Consider the following 16,502-nt stretch of genomic DNA (forward strand, 5'->3'; position numbering starts at 1 on the left):
TCTGGAAGAATAAGAGACCTCAACTAGCCAAAGCAATCCTGAGCATGAAGAGTGAAGCAGGAGGTATCACAATACCAGAAATTAAACTATACTACAGAGCAATAGTAACAAAAAAGGCATGGTATTGGTACCAAAATAGACAGGTTCACCAATGGTACAGAATAGAAGACACAGAGACAAACCCACATAAATATAGTCACCTCATACTAGACAAAGGAGCCAAAAACATACAGTGGAGAAAAGATAGCCTGTTCAACAAATGGTGCTGGCAAAACTGGAAATCCATATGCAGCAAAATGAAATTAAACCTCTATCTCTCACCATGCACAAAACTCAACTCAAAATGGAACAAGGACTAGGAATTAGACCAGAGACCCCCACCTAATAGAAGACAAAGTAGGCCTGAATCTTCATCAAGTTGGCTTAGGATCAGACTTCCTTAACAAGATTCCCAAAGCATAAGAAATGAAAGCAAGAATCAATAAATGGGATGGATTCAAACTAAAAAGCTTTTTCTCAGCAAAGGATACAATCGAGAATGTGAAGAGAGAGCCTACAGAGTGGGAGAACATCTTTTCCATATGTACTTCAGATAGAGCACTTATCTCCAAAACTTCTAAAGAACTTACAAAACTTTATACCAAAAACACAAAGAACTCAATCAATAAATGGGCCAAGAACCTGGACACTTTATAGAAGAAGACATACAGGCAATTAATGAATATATGAAAAAGTGTTCAACATCTCTAGTAATTAGAGAAATGCAAATTAAAACAACTCTAAGATTTCATCTTACTCCAATTAGAATGGCTATTATCAAGAACACAAAACAATAATAGATGTTGGTGTTGATGTCGGGAAAAAGTCACACTTTTACATTGCTGGTGGAGTTCAAATTGGTACAGCCACTCTGGAAAGTAGTGTGGTGAATCCTCAGAAAACTTGGAATGGACCCACCTTTTGACCCAGTTATTTTACTCCTCAGTTTATACCCAAGGGACTTAAAATCAGCACAAACTACGGTAACACAGCCACATCAATGTTTATAGCAGCTCAATTCACCATAGCTAGATTCCGGAACCAACCTAGATGCACTTCAACAGATGAATGGATAAAGAAACTGTGGTATGTATACACGATGGAATATTATACAGCCATAAAGAATATTATGGCATTTGCAAATAAATGGATGGAATTGGAGAATATCATGCTACGTTAAATAAAGCCAATCCCCCAAAAAACCAAAGACCAAATGTTTCCCCTGATAAGTGGAGAATTTTCTATAATAGGGGTGAGAGGTGGGGAGGGAGAGAAGAATGGGGGAACTTTAGGTTATGTAGAAAGAAATGAGAGGGAGGAGGGTATAAAAAATGGTGGACAGAGACAGACATCATTACCCTATGTACAAGTATGATTACACAAAAGGTGTGAATCTACATCATGTACAACTGTAGAAATTAAATAATGTACCCCATGTGTGTACAATGAATCATAACACAGTCTGTAAAAAATCAAAAGATAAATAAAAGACAAATAAATAAGTAAATAAAAGTATATATACTATTTGTTAGTCAGTGTTCCAGTACTTTTAAAAAGTGCCTGAGATAATCAACTTTTTTAAAAAAAGGAAAAGTTTATTTTGGCTCACAGTTTTGGAGGTTTCACTCCATGGCCCGTTGCTCTGAGCCTGGGCAGCACATCATGACAGATGCATGTGGCAGAGGAGGCCCATTCACATCATGACCAGGTCTGAAAGAGAGAGAGACACGAGTGTCCACAATCGCCTCTGAGGCCACAGCCGCGATGACCTGAAACCTCCCACTAGGTCCCACTCTTAACGTTTCCTCCACCTCCCAAGTGCAGCAAGCTTAGGACCAAGCTTTGAACACATGGGCCTTGAGAGGACATTCCAATTCCAAACTATGGTTCCGTCCTGTTAAAATATGAACAGAGAAAAGAGAAGTTTGTAAAAATCCTATAAAGATAGTCTAGCCTAGTGTGGAGGCCCACACCTGTAATCTCAGCAACTTGGGAGGCTGAAGCAGGAGGATCTCGAGTTCAAAGCCAGCCTGAGCAATGGCGAGGCGCTAAGCAACTCAGTGAGACCCTGTCTCTAAATAAAATACAAAAAGGGCTGGGGACGTGGCTCAGTGGTTCAATACCCTGTACCAAAAAAAAAAAAAAAAGATATTCTATACTGCATAATATACGGGGTTATTTTCCATGCAATCATGTAAATTACATACATATGAATCATGTGTATAACATTTACATACATAGTATGTATCGCATATGTATTAACATATATCTTATATATGTGTGTATATCTGTACATATTTGTGTGTGTATAATTGTGTAGTTGTTTAAGAATGCAAGTCTTTTGTGAAGCTGGAGCCCAGGCCAGCAGGGCCAGTGACATCGAGCCACCATCCCAACAAACACACAAAAACCAAACTCCAAGAAAGCATAGGTCAGATATGTAGCCATTTAGAACATCTGGAGAATTTGTCCAGCAAGGAACTCCGTAACAAAAGACAGAATGCCAAACTGCAAGTCAACCAGTTAAAGGATGACGTCCAGCACCTGCAGAACACTCTCAAAAACCTCCCGCCTCGGCACCACGCCAGGGAGTAGCGGAAAGACAGCAAGAGGAGCCTCTTACTCGCACCTTCACCACGCGCGACTTTGACACCACCGCACCAATGGACGGATGGCTGCGCTTTAACTCCTCCCTCCACACACTCACCACAGCACGGATGACCTCTTTGGAGGTGGCCACAGAAGTCTGGAGGGACTGAGGACCCAGAGACTGACCTCGAAGGACTCAGAAAGAAGTCCTGGACACTGCCAACACGCGGGGCTTACCTAACACAGTAATGTGGCCCCTTGAGAAGAGGGCTTTCCAAGACAAGCACTTCACAATGGGCCGAGTGCTGCTCACATGTGTGGCCACGTTCCTCGTGGTGCCTGGTGCTGTACTGGACACAGGCCAGACACACCCAGTGGCTGGACGGCATTCCCACAGCATCAGTGTGCAAGTGTGTGTGTGCGTGTGAGTGTGTGTGTGAGTGTGTGTGTGTGTGTGTGTGTGTGTGTGTGTGTGCATGCACAGGAGAGTGAGAGAAAGAAAGGGCTGGAGGCTGCCTTTTGAAATATACACCTGCCTTAACTGTGAAGACCGCTTGGGAGTAATTGCGATCAAACCTGCTCTGCTTTCTTTGACATCTTGGAGTGGGAACTAGTGCCATGAAGCATAGTCCTTAGGAAATGGAAAGTCCTGGTTCTCTCACCCTCCCTCTCTCTTGGGGAGGGAAGGGATGGCTTTGGTGGCTTTGTCCACGTGACTGGTGAACCTTGCACACGAGACTGTTCACACTGCACTCCTTGTCATCAGTGGCCTTTGCAGCTCCTGATGGATAGGCTGGAGCAAAAGCAGGAAGGAGAGGGAAGAGGCTTTTTCCTGCACTCATTGCAGTGGGTCAACTCACATGCTCTTGCTCCTAGCGACCCCTCCAAATGAATGACGTGTAGATGACTAACTGCTCACACTCCTCATCCTTTCCTGGAAACAGCGACCTAGGCGGGCAGAGATATTAAAGCTACTGCTAATAAGGGTAAGCTTAAGCTTGGTAAGCTTATGGGAATATATTAGCAACTGCCTCATCAGGGTGGTCACCCTGGAGATGTTCCTGATATGTACGTCCTTGTGAAACTTTGGGAACTAGAAACTTTCTCCTCTTCTCAGCCCTGGTACCAACACCTGGAGTTCTGTGGGATTTATTATAAAGCCAGACTTCACATTGAAGTCCATCTAATGTGATTAATTGCTGAAAGTACCAGAAACACTTGGTTAGCTTAGTTCATTTGTCACAGGCCCTGCCTGCCCTACCAACCCTAGGTTTAGTAGCCTCATGGCAAGACAACATAGCACTCAGAATTCCCCAGAAGAACTAGAAATCTGGTAAATATTAACCCCACCTTTATCCCACTTAACTTCCAGTCTCTGTTCCTTATGGCTTGCACTGTCTTCTGTCTTATTTCCCCTCTACTGTATGTTCTGTTCCTCTCCCTTACCTGTTTCAGTAGCAGTTCTGGTCTCTTCAGGCACAGCTGTGGCATAGCTTCCCCTTTGAAGAATTTTTTTATTTGTCACAGATTTTTCTTTCAGCTCTGAGTATTGAACCCAGGAGTGCTTAGCCATTGAGCCACATCTCCGGCTCCTCCCCTTTTTTTGAGACAGGATCTGGTTAAGTTGCTGAGGCTGGTCTTGAGCTCAAGATCTTCCTACCTCAGCCTCCCAAGTGACAGGGTTTTCAGGTATGCACCACCACGCCCAGCTTTAACATGAATTTCCTGGGTACTAATTTCATACTTTTGGTCAATGGAATATCCATTGCTCCTACCCATCTAGGCCAAACAGGGTCCCTAGATTTCCAGGAAGGAGTAATCTATGACCCCTTCTAAAAAGGATTGACAGCCTGCAGAGTGCAAATGGTGACCTGGAGCAGGGACAGTGGGGGTTGCAGCATCTTCAGACTTGGACCTGCCTTTGGGAAGGCACAGTTTGAAATCTTCACCATACCCAGCCCAGAGCTCTTGGCAGACCATAAAACGGATTATTAGGCTAAACAGACCTGGCCATCCTGTCGCCTGGGCACCTGAGGAGCCTGCCAGACAGCACACTTTGGAGGAAGGTATGCAAGTCACAGCGGAGCCATTTGAACTTGAACTCTGGGATGCAGAATACCAGCTCCCGCCACCAACCCTTGGTACTCTGTTGACTGGAAGGACATCTTTTTGCAGTGTATACCAGTGTGTTTCCATACTTGCCTTTTATAGTGATCACTGGCTTTGATAAATGTTTATGCCACACACACACACATACACACACACACACACACAAAGGATGTAAGCTCTTTGTAATTCAAATATCAGTCTGGAGGAGACTCCTAAACCTGCATGCTTGCACTGATTCCTGAAAAAATAATGTGGGCATCCTAACTTCTAGGAAACCGAACTTCTCTGAGAATAGCAGGAAGCTTCTGCTCAGTAACAGTCTCCTCAGATAAGATTTCTGTGAACAGTGCTACATGACTTCTTGGTTTGAAGTCTCAGTGTGAGCTTGCAGGGTGTTCACTCTGGAATGCTAATCCATATGGGCTTCTCTGAAGGATAGGTGCTAATGATCAGCGTGTTGGCCCCTTTAATAAATACCCTCTTTCAATTATATATATGCTGTTAGTTCTGTTCCTCTGGAGAATCCTGACTAATATGATGATTACAAGCACTTTCCTACTCCCATCAATATCCCCTCCTTTTTGGTTTCCCCTACTTATTCCTGGGACTTTTCACTGCCACTTCTACACAAAGATGGCAGCCTTTTATAGCAATAGCAAAACACTGAAAATAACCTAAATACCTGTATCAGAGGAAGAACTTAATAAAGTAAATATTATTAAATAGTAAACCACTTTAAATAAGCATTGTGGAAACTAATTGCACTCAAAGGGGAGTGCATATGATAGAAATTAGAAAATAAATACTGATTATAAAGAGAAAAACATGCTACAAAATTTTGCAAACTCTAGGATGATGAATATATAAATTGCATACAGCGAGGCAAGGTTTGAAAGAGATTTATGAATATTTACATAGTACTTACTGTGTGCCAGGCCCTGTTCTGAGGGCTTAATCCTCATAAGAACTTTGGAAGGTCAGTTCTATGGTTCTCCCTGTTTTGTGATTGAGGACACAAAGAGTCATTGAAGGCCCAGCTGCATAGTGGTAGAACCAGGGTGGGGCTCTTGGAATCCAGTTCCAGATTTCATGTCCTTGTATCACTATAATCCATCTCTTAAGTTAAGGAACAACACATAATTACCTCTTTTTATTTCGTTTTTCCTAGCTGGTACCTTTATTCTTTATCACCTAAGCATTTAAAACAAACAAAAAATTTTCAGCATCAGTTTCTTCATCTGTAATGTGAGGATAATTTTTATCAGTATGACCATTTTTAATCAGGTTACATGTATATACCATATATATGGTTTTAAAGACCAGACCTGCCGATTAGCATATTTTTGCTAGGAAATGTTCTGTAGTGATAATGGAAGAGCAATATTTTCATGTCCTGTCAATTAAGAAAAAGCTAGACATTTAGATTTGAGAAAACTTACTCAGCATGTGATTATTGACAAGACAAACAATTTCAATAGATTTAACCCAAAATGTGACTCAACTGAGAACTTACTCTTATGTGTTCTGATTTAAGAAGACATTTACAGATAAAATGACTTGTTGCCTGTGAATGCTTCACATAAACAGCGCATGCAGGTGTGGATGGGGTGGGATTGGCCAAAGGGCTGATAGTTATGGAAACTGTGCAATGGGTTCCTGGAGATTTTACTGTTTCGTTAACTTTTGTGCATGCTCAAAATCTTTCATGGTGAAGTTTTCTAAAGTACAGTTACTATTAAAAATGGTAATATCCAATGTTATTGATGCAATATTGACATGACTGTAATCCCAACAACTATTTCTTGGGAATGTATAATTTCATGCACCATCAAAGAGACTAGTAACATACAAAGCTGATTATTTTGCAAAATTGCATTTTTCAAAACCTAAAATGGAACTTATTCCAAATGAAATTTTAATAATACACATTTGAACTATCAAAATATAAATTTCAAAAAAACTAAAACCTGACACATAAGATCATAGTGAGCATATATCAGAGGTATATTTAACTCATTAATAAGGGAAACACCAGCAGGATATTAAAGCTGATTTCAAGGAACGTGGAAGAGATTAGTAAATACATAACTAGTTTTTTTAAAGAATGTTAAAATAAGACTGCTGATTAATGGTATAATGGTAAGTAAACTAAGATTTCAAGTTATCTTTTTAACAGATAGAAATTATTTGTATTTATTTGGTACAAAAAAATTCTCAGTTAGCATTATGGAGTTTGGAACTTAATCAATAGTAAATAATAGGTTAGATTATCTTAGTAGACTAAGATTATATCTTAGAATCAAATGACCTAGCAAATATATTGAACAATACTTTGTTGCCCAATAAGGTTTTTGAAGGGGCACGTAGCAATCTATGGCTTGCTTTCCAAGTTTCATATACTTTTTCTCAGGAGAGCCTTGCTCCCCAACAACCATGAAACATGAAAGGGTTTTTTTTTTCTTCTATTTCAAGTCTCAACCAGGAAATTATATATTGGATCCTGTTTTATTATTTCAGTTTAAGTTGGGTGCAATTGGCAAGGATCCGTTAAATACCTCTTTGTACATGGGGTTCTAGGTTGCAAGAATACAGAAAGCATTTCCCTGACCATCCTGAAGGCCAGAACATGGACCTACCACATCGCACCTGCAGAGTTCCAGCATGAAGGCCAGTTGATGTTTTCAGCCTCAGATTCTTCATCTATAATGTGAGAATAATTTCTATCCTAACTTCCTTATAGGTTTGTTCTCTTGCTCATTTAAGTCAAATACATGAAAACACTTTGAAACAATACTGGCATATTAGTATAACCGGTTTCATTACTATCTCTATCCAATATTAATTTGGCCTAGAGTCTAGTGAGTCCAGGTTTATCCCCATAGCAAATTGGTCTCAGGATTCCCTTTTTCCAAAGAGTCTTACTTCAGTTGCAGAATTTGGTGAACACGTCTATGTTGTTATCTTCACTTCTCATGTGTAAACTGTTTCTGAGGTTGCACCAATCCTGAGGTTAAAATGAAGTCTATTAACAGAAAACTTTAGAAGTCTACCTCTGACTCCAATCTCCACAAATGTTTTAGAGCAGGACCACCTCTCCCTGTCCTATCCGATGGGTGTCTCCTGGGTTCCCTAAGGTGCCACATTCTCCTGACCTCAATGGCTGTTTTGACCCCTTCACTGGCTGAAGAACTACCTAAGATAAACTTGCAGCTGCCATGGTGACTGGTATTTGCCCTTGAAGACACTGATGTCCAATGCCAAGACCCTGTCATTCACTGCTCCTAGAGTTATTTGTGCCCATCAAAGCCGTAGATGCCTCAGTGGTGCTGAGCTGGGATTCTGCTGCACTAGCATTGCCAAGGCCTCCAAGGGACCCTGTGGTGATATCTGCAACTTAGAGCTGCCAATGTTCCACCAAGAAAGTTCATTTTAGGAACTATGGACAAATGGAGTGAAAACATTGCTGGCACCATCTCTTAAGGACCAGCTACTTAATTTGGAAGGTCTGGTACAAAATGAAAACATGGTGTCCCTTTTCAAAAAGTTGTGAAGAATTTCAAGATGGTGGCAGCAGAGCTTAAAGCAAGCGCGGGGCCCTCCTGAGTATGGGACCTGGCACAGTTGCGACAGTTACCACCTCAGAGCTCATTTCACTGACACTGAGTCTATCTTGAAAGTACGTCCCAGAGGACACACAGTTTTTCTTTTACCTTTGTGTGCTACACTGTTAGACTGGGTATAACTCATGGTCAATCTCTTAGAGATGGCATCTCTAACCAAGAAAATAACTCTTTTGTCTTGGTTGTTGTCCCTGCTGCTGCTACTATTGCTATTTATGTCCAGACTCCTCTCCACTGGACCCAGGTGCAATATTTCAGCTGGACTCAGAATTCATAATCTCTACTCCACACCCTAACCTGGGCTTGGCCCTGCTCTGAACTTCTCTTCCTTCGAAATTAGTTCTAGTCAGAGAAGTTTCTCAGTCTTGTGCAATTGGACCATAACTGCCTTCACCTCCTCCAAATCAGGCTCCTACGGTGCCCACACAATGATTGATGCACCTAGTAATTCTGGAAGCTTGACAAATAGAAGAAGAAGAAACCACTCTGCCAAAATTGCTGGAAGTTTTATGTTTAGAGAAGAGGCAGTATTCAACTTTGGTGTTAAAAGTTCACCTTCTATTTTAGATACCTCATGGCCATTTGGGAGTTGAAAGAAAAAGGCCAGATCTTGCCCTGGAATGGGAAGGTTGAGTCTTAAGGGGTGTCTTTCCTGGGAGGGAGCTACATATTTGCAAGAATGCTGATGAGGAGAGGGGAGATTTCTTTCTTCTGAGGCAAAGGAGAGGTGAGAGACTGGATCAACAAAGCAGGGCAGCTACTGGGAACAAAGCAGAGTGTGAGACTTCAGGTGACCCTCCTGTTAACCCCAAGACTTTCTTTATTAGGAAAAGAGGATGTATCTTCATGTGGGCAGGAATGGCAACCACCTAGAAAGGCTCTAATATGGCAGCTAGAGCATCCTTCCCCTGCGTGTCTGGAGCAAGAAGGCTTGCAGAGGCCAGCGCAGTAACCTCAGGATAGACAAGGGAAACAGGGCCACACCAACTGGGCAGTCTCTGAAATACTCAGGGAAAACTCAGCAGACTCTGTAGGTCATTATATTTGGGTACAAAAAAAGGGAAGAGGACCTCTGCCAGCTGAAGGACATGGGAATGTTGAGTTGCATGTCTTTTATCCATCTTGTATTATTTATTTATTTATTTATTTATTTATTTATTTATTTATTTTGTACTGGGGATTAAACAAGGGCCTTGTGCATATGAGGCAAGCACTCTACCAACTGAGCTATATCCCCAGCCCTCATTTTGTATCCATTTTTTACATGTATTTTAAGGTTGTATCTAGAACCTGTCCTAAGATTTTTGACCCTTGTGCCCAGCAATTCCTATTACATGATGTCTGACCAGCAGAGTTAGGGGAGATCTCCAGAGTAATGGTGAGTGAGTGAAAGTTTCAGATGACTCTTCTCTCAATTTCCTGTTAAATTTTTCATGTGAGTTTCTAAGATGAAAATATTCTGCCTGCAGCATTTGAAAGTAATGAAAAAAGATTAAAGATCTGGTAAGAGTTTGTGCTAGCATTCAGCCTGAGAGAGCAGGATCAAGAGGTAGCACCAAGAGTTGATGTAAGCTCGGTGGGGGAAACAACAGTAAAACTGTTTGCGCAACAGTAAAACTCTGCTCCTTTTCTTCAAAAGAAATGGCATATTCAGGAGCAAAAATATTTATTTTTGCAAATCTATTAAGTAACATATAGCCGAACATTGAAAGTTCAACCCTAAAGGACTGTATAGCATTATAATCAATGCAGACACTATTCTGCAAACCCATTAAATTTTAGATTTCTTCCTAATTTAGCTACTTGATTGAAGACAAGGAAGGCAGTGGGAAGGGTGGAGAGCAAAGTTGGGCCCTGACTCTGGATGCTCCTCCTGCCTTGGCAACTTCTCTAAGAACTATCTGCAGATGCCAGCCTGAACCTCGGTGAGTGCTGGCCCGCCCCCAGGAGAATGGACCAGCCCTGCTCTTTGTGTGTTAGCAGATCCATGCTCTGGTCTTATTCTCAGCAATGGCCAGAGGCATTGCCAATGCTGCCTGCGTGCCCCGCCTTGCCCCATCCCCCAATGCCTAAGTCAGGGACTGAGCACCAGCTGCCAGTCACGTGGTTCTGGGATACCCAGACAAACAGAATGGCATGGTCCCCATTCCACCTCATGGGCTTGGTATGCAGTCAGCTGCTCAGTTTAGTTTCCCTCTGATGGACCTCCATCAGCTAATCTACTGGACACAATCTGTAACTTAGGATGGAGACAGGAATCTGCCACGAAGGAGCAGATCTGCTCCTATACTTGGAAGGGCTAGATGAGAACAGTTCTAAAATCAAGCTGAGTTTGGGTTCAAGAAACTGACCAAAGAAAGAGCCATCCCCAGGCTATCTGAGCTCCAGCCCCAGATTTGACCACCAGGTGGGTTAGTGAATGGACTCTTGATAGCATTACTTAACCCAGGGCCAGTGTCTGCTGGGGAAAAGGCCCAAACAGCTTCCCACAAGACAGCAGGTCCACAAGGAGTGCCCGGTTAATCGTGGAGAAATAGCATGGCCCCACTGAGAAGTTTTATTGGAGAAGAAAAAAGAACAAAGAAAACATGAAGGTCAAAATTATCCCTAAAGTAGCTCTCCTCCCAGGACATACCTGCTCCTTCTTCATATTACAGGTGAAACATGCACAGGGGATGAGAAGGTGATATTTTCTAGAACAGACAAGGAGCTTTGCCCAGTTGGAAGGAAAACTAGTTTTTGTTTGGAAGAACGAGGGTTAGGGGAGAGGAGGTCTGGGAATTCCTCCCAGAGGAAGTGACCTAAACTGAGACTTAAAGGAGTCATTGACCAGGTAAAGGTGGAAAGGCATCAACCAGGCAAAGGAGGAGAGAGGAAGAAACCGCTGGACACAAGGATAGCACATAGAAAGCTTTGAAGGGAAAGAAGAGAGGGGAGTTTAATAGGACAGACAGCAGGAGACTGCAGACTTCAAATTGTGACCAAAGCAAGGGATAAGTTCAGCTTATGAAGAACCTTTTTTTTATATGTTCTTTTCAGATATACGTGGCAGTAGAGTGTATTTTGACATATCGTACATACATGGAGCATAACTTCCCATTCTTTTTTATCCTTTTATTTTATTTGTTCTCATTAGTTGTATATGACAGTAAAATGCATTTATACATTTTGATAGATCATACATAAATGGAGTGTAATCTCTCCTTTTTCTGATTGTACATATTGTAGGATCACATCAGTCGTGCAGTCATAAGTGTACATGAGGTAAAAATGTCTGTTTCGCTCTACTATCATTCCTACCCCCATGCTCCTACCTCCCCATTTTTGCACTGGTACGTGATGTGGACATACTCTGGTGGTGCATTCATATATGAACATAGAAAAGTTCTGTCCGATGCATTCTACTGTCTTTCCCATTCCCATTCCCGCTTCCTTCTCTTCATTCCCCTTTGTCTAATCCAATGCACTTCTATTTTGCCCTCCCCCACCCTTATGTGTTACCATCCACATATCAGAGAGAACATTTGGCCTTTGGTTTTGGGGGGATTAGCTTATTTCACTTAGCATGATTGTCTCCAGTTTCATCCATTTACCAGCAAAATGAAGGCTTACCTTATAAGCCAAGGAGTTTGGACCCAACTGTAATTAGCAGGAAAGGACCCAATACAAGTTTTAGAACTATCTGCTGGTTTGCCAGGTGGAGAATAGATTTGGGTAAGACTAGACGGAGAGAGACCAGGCAGAGTGTCTTGGATTTCTCATGTGAAATGAAACCACCTGCGGCAGCAATGTCACCATGGACCCTTGCAGAAGTGGGCACAGTTCTAAGTACTCTGCAGGTACTCACCACTTGCTCTCAGGGCAGCCGACAAGGAAGGCACTATCACATTGTACATTTGAGGCAGAGAGAAACTGAACAATTTGCCGGAGGCCGCAAAGCAGTCAGGAAAGAGCTGGAATTTACCTGCTGTGCTCTCAACCATTATATGTCCTCTCCCAAAGAGCATGGGTCAAAGATTCTGGAGACGATTTGGAAACAGAATCAATAGGACTTTATGACTGGATATGAGAGAGGAAAGAGTCAAAAATGACTGTGAATGTCTAGCCTGGAACGTGGAATTGGTGGCTTGCCTTTCACGGAGCAAAGGTGCATGGAGGATGGTGAGCAGTTTTGGAGCTGCTGAGATTGAGATGACTGTGGAAAATCCAAGTGGAGATGTTCAGTCAAGCACTAACAAATAGTTTTGGAGCCCAGGAGACAGACCTGGAAAGGGTTGTGGGAAGTAAGAACCAATGGGTGAGAATACCCAGGGAGAGAGTAAGTACAGAGAAAGCAGCATTTGATGGACCCTAAGACAAAACAACACTTGAGGAAGAACAAGAGAAAGAGGACTCCAGAGAGATCACTAGAAGTTTGTGAAGGCTATGATGTCGTGGAAGCCCAGAGAAGGCATTTCAAGATAGAGGGGTGGTTGAGAGTAACCATTGCTGCTGAAAGGCCAGAGGGGAAAAAACTAAATTTAAGGGTTGGGGATGTGGGTCAGTGTTAGAGCATTTACCTAGCATGCACGAAGCTCTGGACATGATCCTCTGCACTACAAAAAATAAAATAAAATAAATCTAAATTTGATCACTCAAGGATTACAACTTCTTTATTCTATTTCTAGGTCCTGAGACAATAATTATTTGTTTACACTCCCTTATAGACCATGGGCTTGCCTGCTCTGAGTTTCATCCACAGTAGGTGTTGCACTTCACAGCCTTAAGCAACTAATTCAAATGCTTCAATAGGTTTCATGGTCTTCTGTTGATCAACAGGGAAGAATAAGACAAAGAGGGCATTTCCCGGTCAAATGATAAATTATAAAAACACACACTTAGATTCCACCCACAATGCTGCAGGTATTCTTCCTCATTCCTGTCATAGAAAAAAAAAAAAGTGGGGGGAGTTAGGGAAAGGCATACTGTGTCATCCTAAATCATTCAGCTGATGATCCCAGCACCAGGAATGTACATGCTGGCTGCCCTCCTCTCCTGATGCCTCCCCACACCACACCCTTCCTTCAAGTCTGGTGTGAGACCCTTACAGTGCAATTTCCCCAGTCAAAAATTGCATTCCATTTTATCAATTTCTGGAGAATGATTCATCAGACCTTTAACTTCTTAGTCTATAAAACAGGGAAAAGGAGATTTAGTCATTTGGCTATAGGGATTTCTAAAACAATGCTTATGAGGCTGCGATAAAACCATTGAGTCACTAAGAAGTCATTCCTCCATACCTAAAGGGTGGTGCTAGGAATTAGTAAGGCCATAAGGAAGGAAGCCCAGTGAGTGAGGATTTCAGAGTCCTGATCACAATGGAACACTGCAGGGCATACCATTTGCTCAGTACAGGCACAGGTACAGGGGTCAGGGCCTGGGCTCAGATCCCAATCTTGCAACTGCTAAGTGTAAAATTTCATTGGACAAGTTACTGAACTTCTCTGTGCCTTGGTTTCCTCAAAAAGAATGGGTTTCTACTTCCCAGAGTTATAATAAAAATCAATATTTAGAGCAGTATAATTAATATATGGATAAAAGCAAAAGTCCTATAATTATTGATTACTATTAATTAGTAATAGTTAATAAACAGAATCTGCGATTCTAGCTAACTAAATCTACTGCATGCTTTATATGGCCTAGATATTGCTGCTAAATGCTTTCCTTATTTAGTTCCACAGCAATTCTGTGAAGTTTTTACTGTTATTATTTTTATTCCCATTTTACTGATGTGACAACAGTCATATTTTGGTAGATGTGTAATATACAAGAATAAATAAAGTCTAAATTTTAATTATTAAACAATTTAATAAGTTAATTCTACTTAATTCCTTTAGCAGTAACTGCGACTTGCACAGTTCTTCACACACATGCTGTGCTTGACCTGATCCACAGGCCTTAACATCCCCATTTCAATGACACTCTTCCTCTTCCTCATTCTGCTCCTCACTAATTTGTCTCCTTGCTATTTGTTTTAGTCCATTTTGTGCTATTATAGCAAAATGCTTTAGGCTGGGTAATTTATAAAGAATTTTGGCTCACTGTTTTGGAAGCTGAAAAGTCCAAGTCTGGGAAGCCACATCTGGCAAGGCCCCAGGCTGCAACATAACATGGAGCATCGCAAAAGGTGCATGGAAAAGGGATGAGGTGTCTCCACTTTACAACAACCCACTCTCCAGGTAACTTATCCAACCTTGAGAGACCTGACCCATTTCCACGAAACAGACATCAATCCCTTCTGAGAATGGTGTTCCCACGTCCTAATTACCTCCCACTAGTCCCCACCTCTTAAAAGACTTCACCACCTTTCCAAACCATTCCACTGGGGACAAAGCCTCCAGTACAGGAACCTATGGAGGAAAAACCACATTCGAACCATAGTACTATTCTTCAAACACACTGCATCTCCCACTCCAGAGCTTTACACATGCAGGATGCTCTTGCACAGTGTTTCCCTGGGTTAAATCCCCAGTATAGGGAGGGAAGGAAGGAAGGAAGGAAGGAAGGAAGGAAGGAAGGAAGGAAGGAAGGAAGGAAGGAAGGAAGGAGAGAAAGAAAGAAAAGAGAGAAAGAAAGAAAAGAGAGAAAGAAAGAAGTGAACACCTGCAAGTAATACTACTACTACAATATGACTTATTCTGCTTCCCTTATTGAGGATGAAAAATAGTCAGTATAGAAACCAATTACCAATTTTAGCAACTTGAAAACTGTCAGCAAGTCACTTCTTGACATTCCTGTCCTGTGATGTCCTGTGATGATTCTAGCTTAAAATGGCATTCCACTTGCAGTTTTCTGAATAATTTCCACCAAAGTACAGATCTGTCCTGCCCAACTCCCTATGCCTCCTCCTATCTCACAATGGGCAGGTCTCAAGACAAATCTCAGCAGGTTCCAGCAGGGCACAGTGACCTCTAGTTATTTTTACACCAGAGCCCCACACTCAAGGGCTGGTGCTTCATGAATAAATATAAATGCTGTTCCCATGATCCAGTCTAGGGTCATGGGTAGAGAAAACATACAAAATTGATAAACATTCTTGTACTCAAGAAATTAAAAGATAATAAAGGATTCAGGTTATTACAATGCTATAGTTTGTATCCCGAATGTCCCCCAAGGTTCATGTGTTAAAGGCATGGTCCCCAGGGTGGCACTCTTGGGAGGTGGTGGAAACTTCAAGAGGTGGGACCTAATGATATGTTTTAGGTCACTGGGGTTAAGCTCTTGAAGGGGCTTGTGGGGCTTAGGTCTCTTCCTCTTTCCTTTTTTTTTTTTTTTTTTTTTTTTCTTTTTTCTTTTCTTCCTAGCCATAAGGTAAACAGGTTTGATCCACTACATGCTCCCCGCCATGATTTGGTGCCTCACCACAGGCCCAAAAGCAATGAGACTACTCAATCAGACTGAAACCTTTGAAACTCTGAGACAAAATAAACCTTTTCTCTTTATAAGTTTTTATCTCTCAGGCATTTGTTACAATAACAGGAAACTGACTGACACAGATTTAAAAAATGCAAGAACGAAACAGAAGCTAAATAGAAGTCCAAGCAATGTGCCATGGAAAGGCACATGAGAAGGAAAGAGAAGTTTTGTTTATTTGTGCTTAAGGATAACGATGCTTGGGTTAAATTTTGGCTTAGTTAGGGGTATGTGATGGAATATAATATGTGGCAGAAAAGGAATCATTATTGGTGATGAGGATAATAGCAAGTGCTTGGGTAGACAGGATAGCTTTGGGCGAGAGGAGGAACTTTTTCTCCCTTGAGAACAGATGAAGAGAACATATAGGGATGTTGTGATACTTTATTGAAAGTCAGGAAAGTTTATGCCACAATCTTCTCAGAAAGTGGAAGGCTGGGTCACTGAACAAGAGTACCAGAAGAAGGAAGAACTGGGCTGGGGCTAGAATAAGATTACAAAAATGAGGATGAAAATAGCTGTAGGCTTTGTGCTATTTTAGTGTTTGTTTTGCCAGCACAGTTTAGCCAGCTTGGGTGCACATACACTAAACATTTGCCATTAAGTTTCCTGAAACTGGATACTGACCAGCTCCTGAAAAGAAATCAAGGGTGAGAAGGTAAGAGGAAATTTATGAGAGTAGAGAAATGGTTG

General features: G+C 41.8%; 1 pseudogene; it reads left to right on the forward strand.

Annotated features, from left to right (window-relative positions):
- Positions 1–3,056, forward strand: part of LOC124976370 (Golgi SNAP receptor complex member 2-like) — a 54,995-nt pseudogene extending 51,939 nt beyond the window's left edge.
- The last annotated feature ends 13,446 nt before the right edge of the window (positions 3,057–16,502 follow it).

This window comes from Sciurus carolinensis, chromosome 2, assembly GCF_902686445.1.
Source record: "Sciurus carolinensis chromosome 2, mSciCar1.2, whole genome shotgun sequence".
Classification (NCBI taxonomy): domain Eukaryota; kingdom Metazoa; phylum Chordata; class Mammalia; order Rodentia; family Sciuridae; genus Sciurus; species Sciurus carolinensis.